This window comes from Chelonia mydas, chromosome 1 (genome assembly GCF_015237465.2).
Source record: "Chelonia mydas isolate rCheMyd1 chromosome 1, rCheMyd1.pri.v2, whole genome shotgun sequence".
Taxonomy (NCBI): Eukaryota; Metazoa; Chordata; order Testudines; family Cheloniidae; genus Chelonia; species Chelonia mydas.
Genome location: NC_057849.1, coordinates 93,949,088 through 93,970,191, shown reverse-complemented (window position 1 = coordinate 93,970,191; position 21,104 = coordinate 93,949,088). Strand labels below are relative to the sequence as shown.

At 41.0% G+C, this 21,104-nt stretch overlaps 1 protein-coding gene and 1 long non-coding RNA gene across 3 annotated transcripts in view; one reads left to right on the top strand and one right to left on the bottom strand.

Moving 5' to 3' along the window:
- The window catches only part of GPC6 (glypican 6), a 1,155,513-nt gene that overhangs the window by 525,576 nt on the left and 608,833 nt on the right, over window positions 1-21,104 (bottom strand). The gene's annotated exons all lie outside the window — the stretch shown is intronic.
- LOC122463643 lies at window positions 97-17,258 on the top strand. Its single transcript, XR_006287206.1, has 3 exons — window positions 97-158; window positions 554-621; window positions 16,837-17,258. It is a non-coding gene; the product is annotated as an uncharacterized LOC122463643 (long non-coding RNA).

Sequence of the window (21,104 nt, the reverse complement as noted above, 5' to 3'; positions counted from 1 at the left end):
CCTAGAGAGGCTGTGTGGGAAGCAGCCAATCAGGGCCAAGGAGGTCAGTATAAGAAAAGTTGCAGGGCCAGAGTGAGTTCAGTTCCTTGCTTGAGCTGGAGGAGAGTGGATGGTACTCTGAGTTGGCTGATGGGACTCCACCAGGACAAGACCCTGAGGTAAGGGTGAAGAATGTGCTGGAGCCATGGAGCGGTGACCCAGGGAATTAGAGCAGCAACACAGTTTATGTAAAGGGGCATTGCAGATAGCTGCTATTATAGGGTCTCTGGAACCTGGAGTAGAGGGTGAGCTCAGGTTCTGCCTGCAGCCACTGGGAAAGTGGCCTGGATTTTGAGGCACCCCAGAAGGGGAACTGAACTGTAGTGGCACAGCTGAAGAGCTGGGGCTAGAAGGGCCCTTAGAGGACGAAGACACTGCCTCCAGGGAAGGAGCCCTGAGGCACTGCTCTATTCAGGAACAGGGAGAACTTGAGGGAGATGTCACAGAGGGCACTGAGAGAAACCCCTGTTGGACTTGTATCCTGAAAGGGGTTTGCTTTGCTTTTATCTCACAGACAGACTGTTTGATTTGTCCGGAAGGCTGAGTCACCAAAGGCCCACCACAAACAAAGAGTGCAGAGAGGTGAGTGTGACCTTGTTACAGTATGTCTAGAGCCTACAGTAGATCTCCTTGGCCTCTCAAATACACATTCCAAAATAGAGAAAAGAGAAGTCATACCTTACTTTTGTACAAACTAGAGGAAACTGACTTTAGTCACAATACCTTAGATATTCTGTTAAATTTCTGGTGCCATATCACAGAAAATCAAACATTAGCAACTTTTGTTGTGAATAAAAGTATCCTCAATACCAGTGCCAGCCACAAACACATGAATTGTTTGATATTTTATACTGTTAAATTAATGCAGAAAATAAATTCTAACCCTAACAATTTTACACTACATCCATACTATTACTTTTAGATAGCATTTTGTGGACCTCATAAATAAACTACAAAACTAAAAAAAGGCAAGCTGAAAGCAATCAATTTACATTTATTGTGTGACAACTAAGGATAGGAAATCATACTTTACCAGTGGTAAACTCAAATATTATGAACTGAATCTAAAGCCCACTGAAGTCAATGGAAGGATTTTCATGTACTTCAATGTGCTCTCTCTATCCTGTGTCTTCAAAATTCTCTGCCAGAATCAATGTACTCAAATACAGTTTTATATACATCAGCTATGAAAAAAATTAAAAGAAGATAGAAACCTACCAGAGCAGGAGCTCTGGGGAAGGTAAGTTCCATGAGGATCCCTTCTGTCTACACTTGGGAATTATTTTGCAAAACTGCCTGAGCTCTACAGCAGAGAATTTATGACATGCAACCACCAGTTCATTACTGGTGGGAGCCCTAATGTAGAACAGGTTTCTGAGTCTAGATTAGCTTTTACTTCCATGTCAATTACATTTTCCCTTGATCAGATTTAACAAGGTGACAAGAAACTGGAAGCCTAGTGTACAGAAGGATCCCTTTGGGCTTTACTTCTAGTAGCAGCAGTGGACTTTCTTTTCTTTTTGTGCACACAACTTTCAACAGCTATTTTGTTATTCAGACCTCTCTCTGTAAGTTACATATTATGAGTCCATCACTCCCATTGAAACCGACGAGAGCTACACATGCTCACACACCTTGAAAAATCAGAAAACTGAAAATAACTGAAAGGCAATAATAAGCCTTTCCAGCCTTGCCAGCAAAAAGCAGAAAGCACCTTCCTCTATAAAATCAGACATAACCACTAAGAGGTCAATGGAATGTGAAAGATATTGCTTAAGAGGTGGTAGCAGCAGACAGAATAAAGAAGTAGGCTTTGAGGATAACTGCCTCATGAAGATAAAAAACGTAATAAATGATTACCTTCAAACAAACTGTGATCAGACACTTGAATTTGCCCCTTTTAAGAAAACAATTAAAACCTCTTTCTTTTAGGCCCTACTCCTGCAATTAGATCCATGTGGAATGTATCTCTGCACCCACACAGAGCTATGTTGAAGTCAGTAGTTCTCTGTATGAATCCAACTGCATGATTGAGGGCTGAGAACAAAGTTTATAGTTGAATCTCTTTAGATTCAACACAAACTGTTTACTAGAACCGGATGCTTTCTCATTGGCTTTTTATCTGACCGATTGTATCATCAGAAACCTCTTTGCTGGCTACGAGTATGTCCACTGGGAGAATTCTAGTCAAAAGAAAACAGAAATAAGGTGTATGGTACAATGCACTAAAAATGATCCTAGGAAGATTAGCATATATAGTGTTATGCCAGATTTAAAACAATATAGCATACTTTCCTTTTGTGCAAGCTTTCGTAAAAGTAGCCTTCAAATTTCCAATACTTGTTTGTTTGAGTGAAGGGTGGTTTCTTTGGGTGGTTGTTTCTTGTTCTCATTTGTCAGCTGCTGGGTTACAAATGAGGTTTCCATTTTAGTGGGTGTTTGACATGTAGTGATACCAAAGAGCTTTATGTTGCAACGCTGTACTTGTGTTCTGCTGGCTGGCTGCTGAGTGTGTTAGGCATGAAGATAGAAATGTTTTCTAGGAACCTGCAAGGGGGTCCTTTATACAAGAGAACAACTTTGCTTTCTTTTTCAACTTGCTTGTTGCCAGGAGACTCCAAAGGGGGGCCACAGTTTGTCATTTGCAATCACACCGGCCAATTCTCCTCTAGCTTGGCAGTAGACGTCCAATACGTGAGGTCCATTCTGCTGTAATTGCTGAGTCATTTCAAGAGACATTTCCACACTACCTACTTTGTTTTTTTAATGTGAAAAATGGGTTAGGGAGCAATTTTCTGCTACTGTAGTTTATTGCCAACATCTGTCAGCGTGTCCACAATTAAATTTTGTAAGAATAGTCCAGTTGGCTGACAGACCTAAGTGATAAGGGGATTTTTTTACAGTTTGCCTCTTTTTAATTCATATTTGTTTCTATAAAACCAAATTAGAAGGGTGTTTTAAAAATGAATACCAGTTTAAATGAATTCTCTTTTCCCACCATAAATTAACAAAGGAGATAGTTTGCACAGTGGCTAGAGATGAGGGCAAAAATCATTGCAATTCTGAAATGTAACAAAGATAACATGCTTTGGCAGGATAAATTAATAAACTAAGTTTTATGAGAAGAAAAGGAATAGGACAAAACACACATGCACACCAAGGTTTTCTACTGATACTATTTTTTAAACCTTTCTATCTGAAGATTTTTGTTGGCTGCAAGAAATCACCAACTGATAAGTTCTAGATGGAACCCTACAGGGACCAGGGGACAACAGCTAATATTAATAATGTACTTGTAACCATATGTTCTTACTGCTTTTTCCCCTCATCCTATCTATGGTATTTATATGGCCACCAATACCACAGTATCTAGGAGCCTCACAATCTTTCTCACTCCTGTGAGATAGGAAAGTGCTTTTATCCCCATGCGTAAAAGTGAGCTGGGGCACAAAGACAAGTGACTTGCCCACAGTCACATACAGGGAGTCTATGGCAGAGCAGGGAATTGAGCCATTTCTCCCAAGTCTGAGGCTAGCACCCTTATCACCAAACTATTCATCCTCTATCGCATAGAATCATACAGTCATAGAATATCAGGGTTGGAAGGGACCTCAGGAGGTCATCTAGTTCAACCCCCTTCTCAAAGCAGGACCAATCCCAACTAAATCATCCCAGCCAGCGCTTTCTCAAGCCTGACCTTAAAAACCTCAAAGGAAAAAGATTCCACCACCTCCCTAGGTAATGCATTCCAGTGCTTCACCACCCTCCTCGTGAAAGTTTTTCGTAATACCCAACATAAATCTCCCCCACTGCAACTTGAGACCATTACTCCTTGTTCTGTCATCTGCTACCACTGAACAGTCTAGATCCATCCTCTTTGGAACCCCCTTTCAGGTAGTTGAAAGCAGCTATCAAATCCCCCCCTCATTCTTCTCTTCTGAAGACTAAACAATCCCAATTCCCTCAGCCTCTCCTCAGAACTCATGTGTTCCAGTCCCCTAATCATTTTTGTTGCCCTCCGCTGGACGCTTTCCAATTTTTCCACATCCTTCTTGTAGTGCGGGGCCCAAAACTGGACACAGTACTCCAGATGAGGCCTCACCAATGTTGAATAGAGGGGAATGATCACATCCCTCGATCTGCTGGCAATGCCCCTACTTATACATCCCAAAATGCCGTTGGCCTTCTTGGCAACAAGGGCACACTTGACACATATCCAGCTTCTCATCCACTGTAACCCCTAGGTCCTTTTCCGCAGAACTGCTGCCTAGCCATTTGGTCCCTAGTCTGTAGCGGTGCATTGGATTCTTCTGTCCTAAGTGCAGGACTCTGCACTTGTCCTTGTTGAACCTCATCAGATTTCTTTTGGCCCAATCCTCTAATTTGTCTAGTCCCTCTCTATCCTATCCCTACTCTCCAGCATATCTACCTTTCCTCCCAGTTTAGTGTCATCTGCGAACTTGAGGGTGCAAGCCATCATCCAGATAATTAATGAAGATATTGAACAAAACCGGCCCCAGGACCGAACCTTGGGGCACAGTATTTACTCTACTTACTTTTCAGACAGTGTCTTAAATTAAACTGTCAGTTCTTCAGAACACAGGCTGTCTTTCTAGGTGTTTATACAGTGCCTAGCACAACAGGTCCTTGGTCCTGATTGTGGCTTCTGGGTACAACCATAATATAAATGCCTCATATTAATTAAATAATATGTCTCCATTCCCCTCTTGTCTCAATTTTAGAAATAATACTTTCCTTCATCACAGGGAGTAACTCATTGTTTGCGAGGTACTATGGTGATGGATGCTATATATTAGGGCTGTTGATTAATCGCAGTTAACTCACGTGATTAGCTCAAATTAATCAAATTAATTGCACTTCTAAACAATAGAATACCAATTGATATTAAATATTTTGGATGTTTTTCTACACTTTCAAATATTGATTTCTATTACTACACAGAATACAAAGTGTAGAATGCTCACTTTATATCTTTTATTACAAATATTTGCACTGTAAAATGATAAAAGAAATAGTATTTTTCAGTTCACCTCATACAAGTACTATACTGCAGTCTCTTTATAGTGAAAGTGTAACTTACAAATGTAGATTTTTTTTTTTGTTATATAACTGCACTCAAACAAAACAAACTTTAGAGCCTACAAGTCCACTGAGTGCTACTTCTTGTTCAGCCAATTGCTAAGACAAACAAGTTTGTTTACATTCATGGGAGATAATGCTGCCTGCTTCTTACTTTCAAGAAAGATTGTAAGTAAGAACAGGCATTCACATGGAACTTTTGTAGCTGGCATTCCAAGGTATTTACATGCCAGATATGCTAAACTCTCATATGCCCCTTCATGCTTTGGCCACCATTCTGGAGGACATACTTCCATGATGATGCTCATTAAAAAATAATGCATTAATTAAATTTGTGACTGAACTCCTTGGGGGAGAATTGTACATCTTCAACTCTGTTTTACCTGCACTCTGACATATTTCATGTTATAGCAGTCTCAGATGACCCAGCACATATTCGTTTTAAGAACCATCTCACACCAGATTTGACAAAATGCGAAGAAGTTACCAATGTGAGATTTCTCAAAATAGCTACAGCACTGGACCCAAGGTTTAAGAATCTGAAGTGCCACCCAAAATCTGAGAGGGACGAGGTGTGGAGAATGCTTTCAGAAGTCTTAAAAGAGCAACATTCAGATGTGGAAACTACAGAACACAAACCACCAAAAAAGAATCAACCTTAAGCTGGTGGCAGCTGACTCAGATGATCAAAATGAACATGCATCGGTTCGCTCTGCTTTGGATAGTTATCAAGCAGAACCTGTCATCAGCATGGACGCATGTCCTCTGGAATGGTGGTTGAAACATGAAGGGACATATGAATCTTTAGCACATCTGGCACACAAGTATCTTGCAATGCCGGCTACAACAGTGCCATCTGAATACAGTGTCACCTGAAAGCAAGAACAGGCAAACAAGAAGTGGACAGCATTATCTCCTGCAAATTGTAACCTAACTTGTTTTGTCTAAAAAGGAGTACTTGTGGCACCTTAGACTAACAAATTTATTTGAGCATAAGCTTTTGTGAGCTACAGCTCACTTCATCAGATGCATTCAGTGGAAAATACAGTGGGGAGATTTATATACACAGAGAAAATGAAACAATGGGTATTACCATACACACTCTTGTTACAGTGATCAGGTAAGGTGAGCTATTACCAGTAGGAGGGGGGGGGGAACCTTTTGTAGTAATATCTTCAAATTAGCAGCACTGCTATGGGTACCTGCATGGCCCCACAGTATGCCAACATTTTTTTTATGGTTGACTTAGAACAACAGTTCCTCAGCTCTTGTCCCCTAATGTCCCTATTCTACTTGCGCTACAGTGATGACATCTTCATCATCTGGACTCATGGAAAAGAAGCCCTTGAGGAATTCCACCATGACTTCAACAATTTCCATCCCACCATCAACCTCAGCCTGGACCAGTCCACACAAGAGATCCACTTCCTGAACACTACAGTGTTAATAAGTGATGGTCACATAACCACCACCCTATACTGGAAACCTACTGACCGCTATGCCTACCTACATGTCTCCAGCTTTCATCCAGACCACACCACACGATCCATTGTCTACAGCCAAGCTCTACAATACAACCGGATTTGCTCCAACCCCTCAGACAGAGACAAACACCTGCAAGATCTCTATCAAGCACTCTTACAACTACAATACCCACCTGCTGAAGTGAAGAAACAGATTGACAGAGCCAGAAGAGTACCCAGAAGTCACCTACTATAGGACAGGCCCAACAAAGAAAATAACGCCACTAGCCATCACCTTCAGCCCCCAACTAAACCTCTCCAGCGCATCATCAAGGATTTACAACCTATCCTGAAGGACAACCCATCACTCTCACAGATCTTGGGAGACAGGCCAGTCCTTGCTTACAGACAGCCCCCGAATCTGAAGCAAATATTCACCAGCAACCACACACCAGAACCACTAACCCAGGAACCTATCCTTGCAACAAAGCCCGTTGCCAACTGTGCCCACATCTATTCAGGGGACACCATCATAGGGCCAAATCACATCAGCCACACCATCAGAGCCCCGTTCACCTGCACATCTACCAATGTGATATATGCCATGTGCCAGCAATGCCCCTCTGCCATGTACATTGGCCAAACTGGACAGTCTGTGTCCATTTATTCTTTTACATAAATCAGACGTCAAGAATTATAACATTCAAAAACCAGTCAGAGAACACTTCAATCTCTTTGGTCACTCGATTACAGATCTAAAAGTGGCAATTCTTCAACAAAAAAACTTCAAAAACAGACTCCAAAGAGAGATTGCTGAATTGGAATTACTTTGCAAACTGGATTAAAATTAACTTCGGCTTGAATAAAGACTGGGAGTGGATGGGTCATTACAAAGTAAAACTATTTCCCCACGTTTATTTCTGCCCCCCCCCCACTCCTCATACGTTCTTGTCAACAGCTGAAAATGGCCTACCTTGATTATCAATACAAAAGGTTTTTTTCCCCCCCTGCTCTCCTGCTGGTAATAGCTCACCTCACCTGATCACTCTCCTTACAGTGTGTATGGTAACACCCATTGTTTCATATTCTCTGTGTATATAAAATCTCCCCACTGTATTTTCCACTGAATGCATTTGAAGTGAGCTGTAGCTCACGAAAGCTTATACTCAAATTTGTTAGCCTCTAAGGTGCCACAAGTACTCCTCCTTTTCTTTTTGCGGATACAGACTAACACGGCTGCTACTCTGAAACTTGTTTGAGTGATTGGCTGAAGTAGGACTGAGTGGACTTGTAGGCCCTAAAGTTTTACAGTTTTTTATTTGTTGGGTTTTTTGTACTTAATTCTACATTTGCAAGTTCAACTTTAATGATAAAGAGATTGCACTGTATTAGGTAAATTGCACTGTATTAGGTAAATTGCACTGATTGCACTGTATTAGGTAAATTGAAAAATACTAATCAACAATAAATATAAAGTGGGCACTGTATACTTTGTACTCTGTGTAATTAAAATCAGTATATTTGAAAATGTAGAAAATATCCAAATATTTAAATGGTATTCTATTTAACAGCACAATTAATCACTATTAATTTTTTTAATCACTTGCCAGCCCTAAAGTGTGTATATATACTGACATTTTCCAAATGTATAGGCCCAGTTATTTAGGGGAGTTGTTTAACGGTATTCCCTGGTAGAGGGGGAAAATTGACTACAGATAAAAAGGAGAGAAATCCTTTGAAAAACACATTTTATGGATTTTAAATGGACAATGTATTTTACTGACTAGAAAGCAAAAGAATTTCAAAAAATCATTTTAACTCACATTAAAACAGGGATAATGTCTGAAAAATGGAAACCTGAGGTATATTACATGTTAAGTGGCATTAATTACACTGCTGTCTCTACATAACTAAGAAGCATCACCAGTACATTATAATTTTTACATAGCCTATATGGCCTTACACTTTAAATGCTACTTAATTTACAAACCAGGTAATTAAACATTTGTTCCCATTAGGTGCTTTAATATTAGGATTCAACATCAAATTAAACCGTTCGTTCAACCAAGCATATACAAATATTCGTTGCTTTCTCTGACATAATTTTCTTGGTCACACTTTGCCCCTTGTGGATAGTCTTAAATAGATTTGTCTTAAGTTTATATATCACACTGTATTAAAAATGAAGAAAAATTGTTTGAAGTTAAGGTAACTGTGACAGACACAGTCCTCCAGACTGTCTCATTAATTTTATCTCTCAGAATAGTTTAATTAGTACTATGTATTCACGCATAATATATCTCAAGTGTGTTCACCCCTTTTGTATTTACTTTTCTCTAATATTCAAGCAGAATATATTACTAGCAGAATATACAGATATACAGTATGTTACAAAGCTTTTTCCCCCCACATTTTAAACAATTGCTTTGGTTCCCAGAGCAAGGGTTTGAACTAAGTTGGCTCACAGAAGCTTTGTAACCTGGTACATTGTTTTGAGGCTACCTATTTACTCTCCAAACATTTCAGCTTTGTGGGGTTTTTTTGTACACTTTTTTCTTTTGTTTCAAGTCCCCATGGTTGTGGAAAAAACCTTCAAAATGTAAACTGAGTGTAACTGCTGTGATGTCAGCCTGAGTCTCCCAACAGCCTGAAGCAATAGCTTGAAGTGGAACAATCCCCATCCCACTCAATAGGGTGTTTACTTGGATGACTAGCAATGATGATATAGATGGCAAGATAGTTAACAATTTCACCAGTGATCAAAGCGGGTTTAAAAAAAAGAGGGGATGATTATATGTGCATTATGTATTATGAATTATACTGGTTTCTGGCACCATGAGTGGATGATACTTGGAGAATGAGGTAATACTCTCCCCACTCCAATCTGCCCAATAAAGTCATCATGCCAAATGAAAAGAATGGATTCCAGGGGACATCCAGCCCAACAATAGGAGATAACATCACAGTCCCAGCAGGGCATCTGAGCCCCACTACCACGGATGAGGCAATCCAACAGAGCCAACAGGGCATTCAAGCCATACTGAGGTGGAGCTAACCCCAAGAAGTGTGGCTTCCCATATTTTGAGCATCTACAGAAGCTGTATTGTGTAGTATCTTATTCTGGCATCTCATTTGGGCTGGGTTTGGAAGAGAACCACTGCTTCTTCTCCCCTGCCTACCCCGCTCCCAAACTCAAACCTCACAGCAGAACTTTTAAATCCAGGGCTGGTTCTAGGGCTGATCAAGCAGGGCTATTGCCCTTAGTGCCAACTTCTAGGGAGCACAGTACTGCTGCCCAGCCCTCCCTCTGCTGATTGGCCAGTTGTGGTGTCATTCCATCCTTCCTCCCCCCCCCCACTCTGGTTCTTCAGGTTGGCGAAACAGCTAGAATTTCTCCTGTTTAGATCAGAGGTCCCACAGCAGAGTGTTTGTTTTACAACTACACAGAAGCGACATGTTCATCACAGCATCAGGAGTTGAGGGGAGGAAGGTTGAGGCTTCTCTCACAGTGGTGAAATCATGCTGATTGTTTTCATAAATACAAGCTATACCAATATATACCATGCCTGCTTTGCATGCAGCCATTTCTGCCTTTATAACACATGTACACGTCTCTGAAAAGTCTAACACATAGAGAATCTCAGACCACCTATTTTAAAGTCTTTCTTGATTAGCAGCTTTTATTAACCACTGCTGGTCTCTAATATTATGAACCCATAGAAATGTAGGGCTGGAAGGGACTTCAAGAGGTCATTTAGTCCACCTCTGAGCTGAGGAGGGACAAAATATACCAAGTTCATCCTTAATAGGTGTTTGTCTAACCTGTTCTCCAATGACAGGATTGCACAACCTCCCTCGGAAACCTATTCCAGTAATTAACTAGCCTTCTAGGTAGGAAGTTTTTCCTAATAACTAACCTAAATATCCTTTGCTGCAGATGAAATCCATTGTTTCTTGTTTTCCCTTCAGTGGATATGGAGAACAATTGATCAGCATCCTCTTTAGAACAGCCATTCCTCTCGCCAGAGTGTTTCCACCCTAACATCTTGGCATGGTGGATGGGAAACTGTGGGCGATGTGACAGCAAACATGCAGCTGGTGGTTTTAAAGGGTCATTGTTCAGCAGCAGGCTTGAGTTGGCGCATACTTTCTCCAGTAACTTGCTAGTGGTAACCTCTCGTCTGATATGAGGAGGAGCAGTATTGATCAGAACTGGAAGCCATGGGAGTAGAGTCAGACGCAGGGTGCTGGAGATGGTACTCTTGGCAGCACGTAACTGCATATCCACTAGTTTAGTGTGTGACCAACTCCAAACTCGCACGCAGTACTCTGCCACTGAATACGGGGTGGCAAGATCTGACGTCCACAAAGTTGGAGCATGAGTACCCCATGGCGAGCCTGCCAGTTTACTAAGAAGATTGCTGCACATCTTCACTTTAGCTGCTGTCATCTTCAGGTGGGCAGGATAACTCAGTGTGCAGTCTAAGGTCACACCTAGATAGACCGGTTCTACTTCATGCTTCACCTTCTGACCATTCAGATAAACATTCAGTTCTTGGGTTGCGCGGCGTGATGAAGATGGAACAAACTGGAGATGGTTTTTATGATGCTTGACTGGAGGTGCCACGTCTTACAGTAGTCAGCTAACTTTATCATGACCCGATTTAAAGTAGCATCAAGCTCGTGAAACATCTGGGCCTGGGTACCGCAACAGATGTCATCTGTGTAAATGCATTTTCATGACTCCATTGTTGGCAGGTCATTTTCGTAAAGGTTGAACAGGGTTGGAGAACGCACAGAGCCCTGGGGTAACCCATTGCTCTGTCGTCTCCAAGCACTCATCTTCTCCCACATATGGGGACTCAACTTCCTATTGTGGAGGAACAGTTCAAGGACACCTGTGACCCAAGGTATCAGGACCCGTGATAACTTCACAAGCAGGCTAGTGTGCCATACCGTATCATACATCTCTGTTAGATCAATGAAAACAGTGCCTTTTTCAAGTTTCCCTGGAACCCATTTTCAACAAATGTGGTCAGCATGAGTACTTTGTCTCATGTGCTACGGCCTTGGTGAAAGCCAGCTTGGTCAGGGCTCAAAATTTTTTCTCCACATCGGGTAATATGCACTGTAGGACCAAGCACTCCAGTGCCTTGAAGCACACCAACAATAATGATACAGGACAATAGCTTGACTTGCCTCCTTTCCAGGCTTTAGGAGGCCAATGACTTTTGCGATGCACCATATCTTTGGTAGCCTACCTTCACTGATAACCCTGGTGAAGAATTTTACAAGCCAAAGCCGAGCATGGCAGCAAGAAGAATGGATATGTTATAATCCCCAACCAGTCCCTCGTTGCCAACCCCACAATTTGCCCAGCTGGAGCCCTCACCCCCTCCTGCACTCCAACCTGCAGCCCCAGCGCAGTGAAAGTGAATGAGGGTGGGGGAGAGCAAGCATTGGAGGGAGGGGGCTCAGAAGGGGCAGGGGTGTTCAGTTTTGTGCAATTAGAAAGTTGGCAACCCTAATATGCAGCCATCTATGGTCTCATTGGGCAGTTTGATTAGTGCCTATTGTACAGGCTGTCTAGCCAGAGCCAGTGCAGCATGCAGGTACAACACACATGCACAGCTAACAACTGATGACATGTAGTACTTTGTATTTACCAATATTGAATTTCATCTTGTGAATTGGTCTGAAATCAACTAATCAAAGTCACTTTGAATTCCAATTCTGTCCTCCAAAGTGCTTGCAACCCCCACAGCTTCATGTAATGTGCACATTTTACAAGTATACTCTCCACTTCATTATCCACTGAGGCCGCTCAAGACAATCCGACACTCTAGGCAAAACAACTGCCCTGTGGGTGAAACAACAGATGGTGGCCAGGGCTGTGTGATACAGTGGGTGGAGCTTTATGTAGTGGGTGAGGCTGTGTAGTGCAGTGGCCATAACTCTATGGTCCAGTGGGCAGAGCTATGAGGTACAGTGGGTGGAGCTCCAGATTGGATAGGGGCTGTGTGGTACAGTAGCTCTGTGCAGGAGCAGGGCTACATGATATATTGAGTGAATAGGTGTGCAAGGGATAGAGGCACTGTCAGTGAAGCGGTTGAAGGGAAGAATGTGCCAGTGATAGGGATAGCTCCAGAAGGCCAACATTGAGGGTGGCAGGAGAAGACCATTTGACAAGTATTCAACAAAAAAATCAATTATTCCCAGAAATTTGCAACACTATGCAGCTACCTTGTTTGCTTATAGTTAGAGCAGCCCCTGATTATCCAAGTCATTAATGAAAATATTGAATAGTATCAGATCCAGAATAGACCTCTGTGGGACTCCACTAGATATGACTGCTCTAGTGGACAGCAAACCACTGATTATGCTGAGTATCGTTTTTCATTTAGTTGTGCACCCATCTTATAGTAGTTTCAGCTAAACCACATTTCCCTAGTTTGCTTATGAGAATGTAATGGGACACTGCCAAAAACCTTTCTTAAACCAAGATATATCACATATATTGCCTCCCTTATCCACTAGGCCAATATCCCTGTCAAAGAAGGAAATTATGTTGCTTTGGCAAGATTTGATCTTAGCCAACATGTATTTGTCATTACTGATCATCCTGATTTCCTCTAGGTGCTTACAAATGGATTGTTTAATAATATGTTCTAAGATCTTTCCAGGAACCCAGGTTAGGCTGGCAATAATCCACAGGCCCTCTTTGTTTCCAGTTATAAAGACAGGTACTATGTTTGCCTTTCTTCACTCTTCTGGAATCTCACCTGTCTCATAGAAAATTGCTAATGGTTCTGAGCCTGCTTTAGCTAGTTCCTTAAATACTCTCCAATGAATTTAATCAGGCCTTGCTGACTTAACTATACCTACCGTAATTTATCTAAATATTTTTAACCTGGTGTTTCCCTATGCTGGTTTGTATTCCTTCCCTCTTGTTGTTAATGTTAAGTATCTGGTCACAATTAACCTTTTATGTGAAGAGGGAAGCAAAATAGGCATTAAACACCTCATCGTTCTTGTGTTTTGTCTGTTATTAGCTCTCCTTCTCCGCTAAGTAGTGGACCCACACATTTTCCTTAGTCTGTCTCTTGCTCCTAACATGTAGAGCTTCTTAACCTAGCATGGGACATACAAGGAAATAACTCATTTTCTGCCTTTCTGCCTTTTCTTATTATTTTTCTACTCAGCCTAATCAATTTTTCTGTTTTCACTTTTTATAGGATTTGTTTTTCATGTTTCATGTCTTTAAAGAGCTCCTGATAGAGCTGTATTGGCCTCTTTCTATTCTTGACTTCCCATTGATCTAGTTTACTGTTCTGCCTTTAGAACAGCCTCATTGAGAAACTGCCAGGTCTCCTGAGCACCTTTTTCCCTTATATTTTCTTCCTATCAGATCTTACCTACCAGTTCTGAGTTTATTAAAGTCTATTTTTAACTCCATTGTCCTTATTCTGCTACTCACACCTTCCTCTCCTTAAAATCACAATTTTTAATTTCATGATCACTTTCATGCAAGCTGCTTTCCACCTTCAGATTTACAGCCAATTCCTCAAGACAAAAATGACTCCTCACCTTCTCTCCTGGTTATTTCCTCCACCTTCTGAAATAAGAAATTGTCCCCCAACACATTCCAAGAACTTACTGGACAGTTTGTGTTTTGCTGTATTACTTTTCTAACAGACATCTGGGTATTACTACCTGGTCTTGTGTTTGCTGTTTGCCCACCACGTTCCTGTAATCCAGAGGACCCAATCATTTTTCCATTTTCATCCTCATGTGGTAGCTGCATTTCTAAGAATGAAACAAGACTTTTCCCACTATACCTTCAGTGAAGCCTAAAATCCTTACATCCCCTAATGCTAACCCCTGAATTCAAGATTTTCTTAATTGGCCTCCATTGTTGTAGCTATGCTGCAGCCACATCCCATTTAATTTTGTAGTCTCTATGTGTCCTTCCAGATAAGAAATCCTTTGCTACAGTTTTGTATCCACCTTGACCTGTTTCTCAGTTTTTAGATTCAAATCTATGTTCTTATTGTCGGCTTATTGACTTTCCAGCAATACTATTCAGGTAACTATGATTTGGGCAATTATTTTCCAAGATTATCTGTATCATCTGCACATCATCTTCTTTGGCCTCTAAGGTCTGATGCTATTTCAGTATATATTTTCCTTCTCATTCCCCACCCACTCGTTTTCTCTGTTTTAATTACCTTTCTTTGGTCTTTGTTACTTGACCATAGAATCATAGAATATCAGGGTTGGAAGGGACCTCCGGAGGTCTAGTCCAACTCCCTGCTCAAAGCAGGACCTATCCCCAACTAAATCATCCCAGCCAGGGCTTTCTCAAGCCTGACCTTAAAAACTTCTAAGGAAGGAGATTCCATCACCTCCCTAGGTAACGCATTCCAGTGCTTCACCACCCTCCCAGTGAAAAAGTTTTTCCTAATATCCAACCTAAACCTCCCCCACTGCAACTTGAGACCATTACTCCTTATTCTGTCATCAGCTACCACTGAGAACAGTCTAGATCCATCCTCTTGGAACCCCCTTTCAGGTAGTTGAAAGCAGCTATCAAATCCCCCCTCATTCTTCTCTTCCGTAGACTAAACATCCCCAGTTCCCTCAGTCTCTCCTCATAACTCATGTGTTCCAGTCCCCTAATCATTTTTGTTGCCCTCCGCTGGACTCTTTCCAATTTTTCCACATCCTTCTTGTAGTGTGGGGCCCAAAACTGGACACAGTACTCCAGATGTGGCCTCACCAATGTTGAATAAAGGGGAACGATCACATCCCTCGATCTGCTGGCAATGCCCCTACTTATATATCCCAAAATGCCATTGGCCTTCTTGGCAACAAGGGCACACTGTTGACTCATATCCAGCTTCTCGTCCACTGTAGCCCCTAGGTCCTTTTCTGCAGAACTGCTGCCGAGCCATTCGGTCCCTAGTCTGTAGCGGTGCATGGGGTTCTTCCAACCTAAGTGCAGGACTCTGCACTTGTCCTTGTTGAACCTCATCAGATTTCAAATACATTTGGTCTTCATTCAGAAGGCCAATCATTGTTAAAACTTTGTTTTAAAATAAAAGGTAAGGGGGAGCTTGAACCCATGGCGCATGAACTCTGTAGCTAGTAAATGAAAATATTCAACACAATATGAATGGTTTGTACCACCCACTGTTGGACTCTATTATGACATGCTTTCCAACTGCATTTATACTATAGATACAATTCCATGTTTCAGGGCTGGTACCAGGTTCATCAGTAACTGATTTAGTTTCCCATAGCTTCCCCAGAAAAAACAAACATGCTCTCCCACACATACAGGCACAGATTTTATGGATTGATTGATTGGTCTCTGTGTAGAAGTAGGTGCTTTCTAGATTGGAAGAAAGGGGTTTTATAATTTGTAAAATGGGGTTTTGTAATTTTTTCCCCAGATGATGCACCCTCTTATCCCCAAAGGAGGAAATCACTCCCTATGTTCACTCACTCATCTGTTAAGTTTAGCTTTTCTTTCTCTCTCAAATGTAGAGAGTTTGATACCAAATAAAAATTTTGACCTCTGGTTGTTTTACTGATGACTGATCTAACTTTAGCATGAGCACTGACGCCAAAGGGCTGCTTGCTATCCTTCAAAGCCATATGTAAGACTTCAAATAAATGGGTCGCTTTGGAATGGCAGAAAAGCAAGAGGCATGAATTTAGGGCCATCAGCAGCATCCTGGAACTATGGATTAGAACAATTTATACATTTTAATCCTTTAGATTACCCCTATATTTTCAAGGCTGTGAGCAGTGATGTAGTGAATAAAGCCAGTAAGAGTTGAAAATCTAAATCTCATGGCACCAGTTTTTAAGTTAGAAGGAAAGCCATCACTGGTAATGACTTATCAACTATGTAATTCAGAGGATAACATAAAAAATTTACAAAGTTCAGGCAAACAAGCATGTGAGGGAATAATGCTTCTGCACCCCAGCATTTTTCAAAATGTCAGGTTGCCTTTGAAGAAGACATAACTCATGAAAAATGATTCTTTACTGAGGTAGGAAGAAGTAAGGAAAAAGTAATGTTTGATTATTAACACTACAAAATCTGCATTCTTCCCTTAGTGCTAGGGGTTTTACAGTAACTCCTTTAATTATCTGTGCTCCTGTATTGGCTGTACATTTTGTTTGCGCTTGATTCTTATACTTTTTTATTCTCAACTTCTGCCAGATAATTACATTCAGAATGGGTTTAGTATTTCAACCTGGTATGCAGCAGCATTTATGGGTTGATAATCTGCAACATGAAAATAATGGATGGGAATAAGATGTCATTGCCTTACTTGGACTGTTGGGGAAAAGTTTAAATCTTCACTGACACTTTGGTCCTTTCATTTCTGCTATTCTGACCTGGGAATATATGTGGAATATCTTGAACCTGCTTTTGAGTGTCTGTTTACCCAGTCTTTCTTTGAACTGCTGATGGTAATGAATTTCCTTCTTCCAACCCCAACTGCTGCATTCAGTTATCATCAAGCACAGACATCAACTAGAACTCTAATCTTGCTCTGATGGATGGAATACTAACCTTTCACAAGATTAGAGACACAAGGTGCTCTGGAGATAATAAAATTCAAATAGGTTTATTTCAAAGGGCAACTCAATCTCGATTTTGTTCATGGGTCACTTGACAGATCATTTACCAATGTAGTTTTTGTGTCCTTCTGAGCCTGACTTCTGTGCAGTGCTTCAACTATTTCAAATTAAGTAGGCCCCAACAGGCTGAGTTTGATGGGGGTCTAACTTCAGCAAAAATAGTAGAGATACTTGCTCAACAAGGAACTGCCAAGTTTACTAAAAGTCCACCTTTTTTGCTGAGAAGGTAGATTTGGGGTCATTCTTATTACTTGAATGATAAGAAGTAGGCATAAGAATGACAATGAACATGACAATCTTCTCAAATTCATTCTATTTTAGAATTATGCCCAATGAGGGGAGCAAAAGGTAGGTGACGTTGGGACGAGACAGATGTGGTATGTGCTTTTAAGTGGTGGGAATTTTGAAGTTTTTGTAGCTTGTGCAAGGATATTTTCAATGTGCTACTCAAGCTCAACTGTTCAGGAGTGCTTACAAATCAAATCAAGATTCAAGACAGACATCTACAAGCAAAGAATCTGCACCTACTAGTATCTATCTACCTTAGACGGCTGCAAGAACCTTACCCTCAACAGCAGTTTTCTGTGTCCAGTGCCACTCAAATCTAGGTATTTTATATTAATAAAATAGATACTATCTTTTCCAGCCTGTAAGCTGCAACTGGTTCCCAGTCAGAAACACACGGGGAACCACTATCACTAGCTACAGATTTTTTTAAAAGGTAATACATAATAGTTTGTTCTTAGTATTTATCTTTCATAGATATCAAAGCACTTTACAAGGATGAAAATATAATTAATTCAAACTAACAGCAGGGAAAACTGAAACAGTGAGATAAAAATGACTTTCATGACATCACACAGCAGCTTAGTGTCTGAATGGGACTAGAACCCAGTTCTTCCGATTGCCGGGTGGAGGCTGAAGGTCTGTACAGGGAGACTATTTGCAAAGTTATATGAAAGTTGAATAGTTGTGCATAACAAAATAGGTTTGGAAGAACATATCCTACTGCAGCTGAAGTGATATTCTTTCATCTCTCCAGAATATGGAGGACTACAACATACTATTTAAAATCCTGTACTTTGGGAGTTTATGTGATAACTCAGCTATAAAGACTTGCTCCAACACCTGCCAATATAGGTTTAGTCTCGGCCTGAAAACATAGAAATTTAGTTTAGCTCAGATTTAAGGAGCAAAATTATTTTTTACTGTTTTTATAGCCTTGGAACTGGATGAAAATATATCCCACTTTAGATCTGTTTTAACTTTGTGCCAATTCATAAGCGATTTTTGTTTCAAATACTGCAATCTATTAGTACATAATGTCTGTCGGGTCCTCTTGTGTTTTTGTATTTGATAATCAAATAAGTTATTAATATTTCAAAATCTCTTAATCTTTTCATAAAGATTTTAAGGCACGCAACAAGGAGCCATTATCATCTTCTATACTGTCAGCACTTGAAACAGAGTACCGTAAATGTTTTTAAAATGGTCAGAAGACACTACAATATGCCCCTAAGGAAACATTTCAGTCTACCATGTATACTCCACATATTTACATAAGAAACACATAATTGTGTGTCAGTTTCTCTTCTTTCAATACCCCAACTTGGGAAATGAATTCATTATAAATATATCTGTAAAAGGAATATTTAGGAACATGCAATAAACCGATACAGGACTTTCATAGCTGCACTTTTTTGTAAAAGAAGGAATTTTCTGGTCAATCATCCATTTTTGTCACTTCACTGCCCATTATATGAGCCCACTTCTAACTTAAATTTTTTTAAATTTTTTCCCCTACAAGCAGGCCATGAAATGCCACACCAGTATGTAAGACAGGAGAGTAGAGAATCAAGATCTGTGCTATCCAAATGCTTCACGGTAAGGAGGACAAGAGAGTGAATCAAAAATCCCCTGAACTTTACAAATTTCCCAGTTGAGTACTATAGCAGGGCTCCAGTCACAAACAGCACTACAAACAATGGTTGTAATCTACATGCTAACACACTCCAAACGAAAGGGTTGCTGTACCAACATTAACTAGCCACTGTGAGATGAGGAAACTGATGGGGAAAGCAGGGCAGAGAGACTAAGTGATTTGCCCAGTCACGTAGTGAATCTGGAATAGAACAGGTCTTAGAACTCAGGAGACCTTAGCTTCTAGAAACATGTCCATGAATTGTATTATGCTGCATCTTTCAGGTTATAGAGTAGGAAAACGGCATTGCATGATAAACATAATTTTGCCACAGATATTGCTAATACTAGAGTTTTGAAAACTATCAATAAATGTACTTCCGGGTAAGACTTTCCAGGAAGCTCCTTCTGTAATCTAAAACCAGAACTAGGCATCTTGAATGGGGAAAAATCATTAAATAATTTAATAAAACTGCTAGCTGGACTAAGCTAGAGCTGTAAAGATAAAATCAAAGGGCATGATTTGGAGTAAATTAATCTTCCCTAACCATGCACAGAGATCCACTACAATTATTCGCCTAAGCACTTTTTCCTTCCAAAGAACACCACTTGGCCTATTATATGTAACATCATGCACTTCATTGTTAATCCCACAAAAACAAGGGAATTCAAAGTTAAGTCAGACCCTTCACGTTACTTTAATGGTTTTTTTTTGTGTAGTTTAATTACAAGATATTCTCTACAGTGCAACACAGTAACAACTAATCAGCTAGTTCTTAGCTTCCACTAAAGGAACAGTCATCTGTTGTTATCTGCATTGCTAAACCCACCACAGTGTCGGCAGAACTAAAAAACAAACCACAAAAAAGCTATATTTAAATAATGTTATGTCTGTGATTTAAACACATAAAAGCAAGAAAGCTCCCATTTGAAGCTGGAACTCTGTCCCTAATCCATTGTATTGTTCAGGGCTAGGGCACTACCAAGGATATATAAAAAGAGGAGCCCTGTTTGGAGACTCTGGCAACACACAGCACGGTGAGGAGAATGTAGGATAAAATTTTGACCCAAATGGCAAATTTCCTTGCTACTGGGGGTGGGGGGAGGGAATCACACTTTCACCATCAGTGAAATCTGAAGGCAAGCTGTTTGGTTTATTTTTATGCAGTTTCTTCATTCATAAAGCTGTACTTAAATACAGCTATAAGTATGGCCCTATCAAATTCATCGTGCATTTTGGTCAATTTCACGGTCATAAGATTTTAAACATCATAAATTTCAGGATTTCAAAAATTTAAATCTGACATTTCACAGTGTTGTAATTGTAGTGGTTCTGACCCAAAAAGGAGTTTGAGGGAGGGGTCACAAGGTTATTGTAGGGCAGGGGGGTTGCGGTACTGCTACCCCTACTTCTGAGCTGCTGCCGGTGGTGGCGATGCTGCCTTCAGAGCTGGGTGGCTGGAGACCGGCAGCTGCTGGCCAGAAGCCCAGCTCTGAAGGCAGCATCGCCGTCACCGGCAGCAGCAGCGCAGAAGTGAGGATGGCATAGTATGGCATTGCGACCCTTCCTTCTGTGCTGCTGGGCCCTCGGTCAGCAGCTGCCACTCTCCCGCTGTCCAGCTCTGAAGGCAGCAGCGCAGAAATAAGGGTGGCATGGTATGGTATTGCCACCCTTATATTTGTGCTGCTGCTGGAGGGGTGCCATCTCCAGAGCTGGGCGTCTGGCCAACAGCTGCTGCTCTCCGACCGCCCAGCTCTGAAGGCAGCACATAAGTAAGAGTGGCAGTACCATGACCCCCCCCCCACTAAAATAACCTTGCAACTCCCCTGGAACTCCCTTTTGGGTCAGGAACCCCAATTTGAAAAATGCTGGTCTCCCCTGTGAAATATGTAGAGTATAGGGCATAAGCACATAAGACCAGA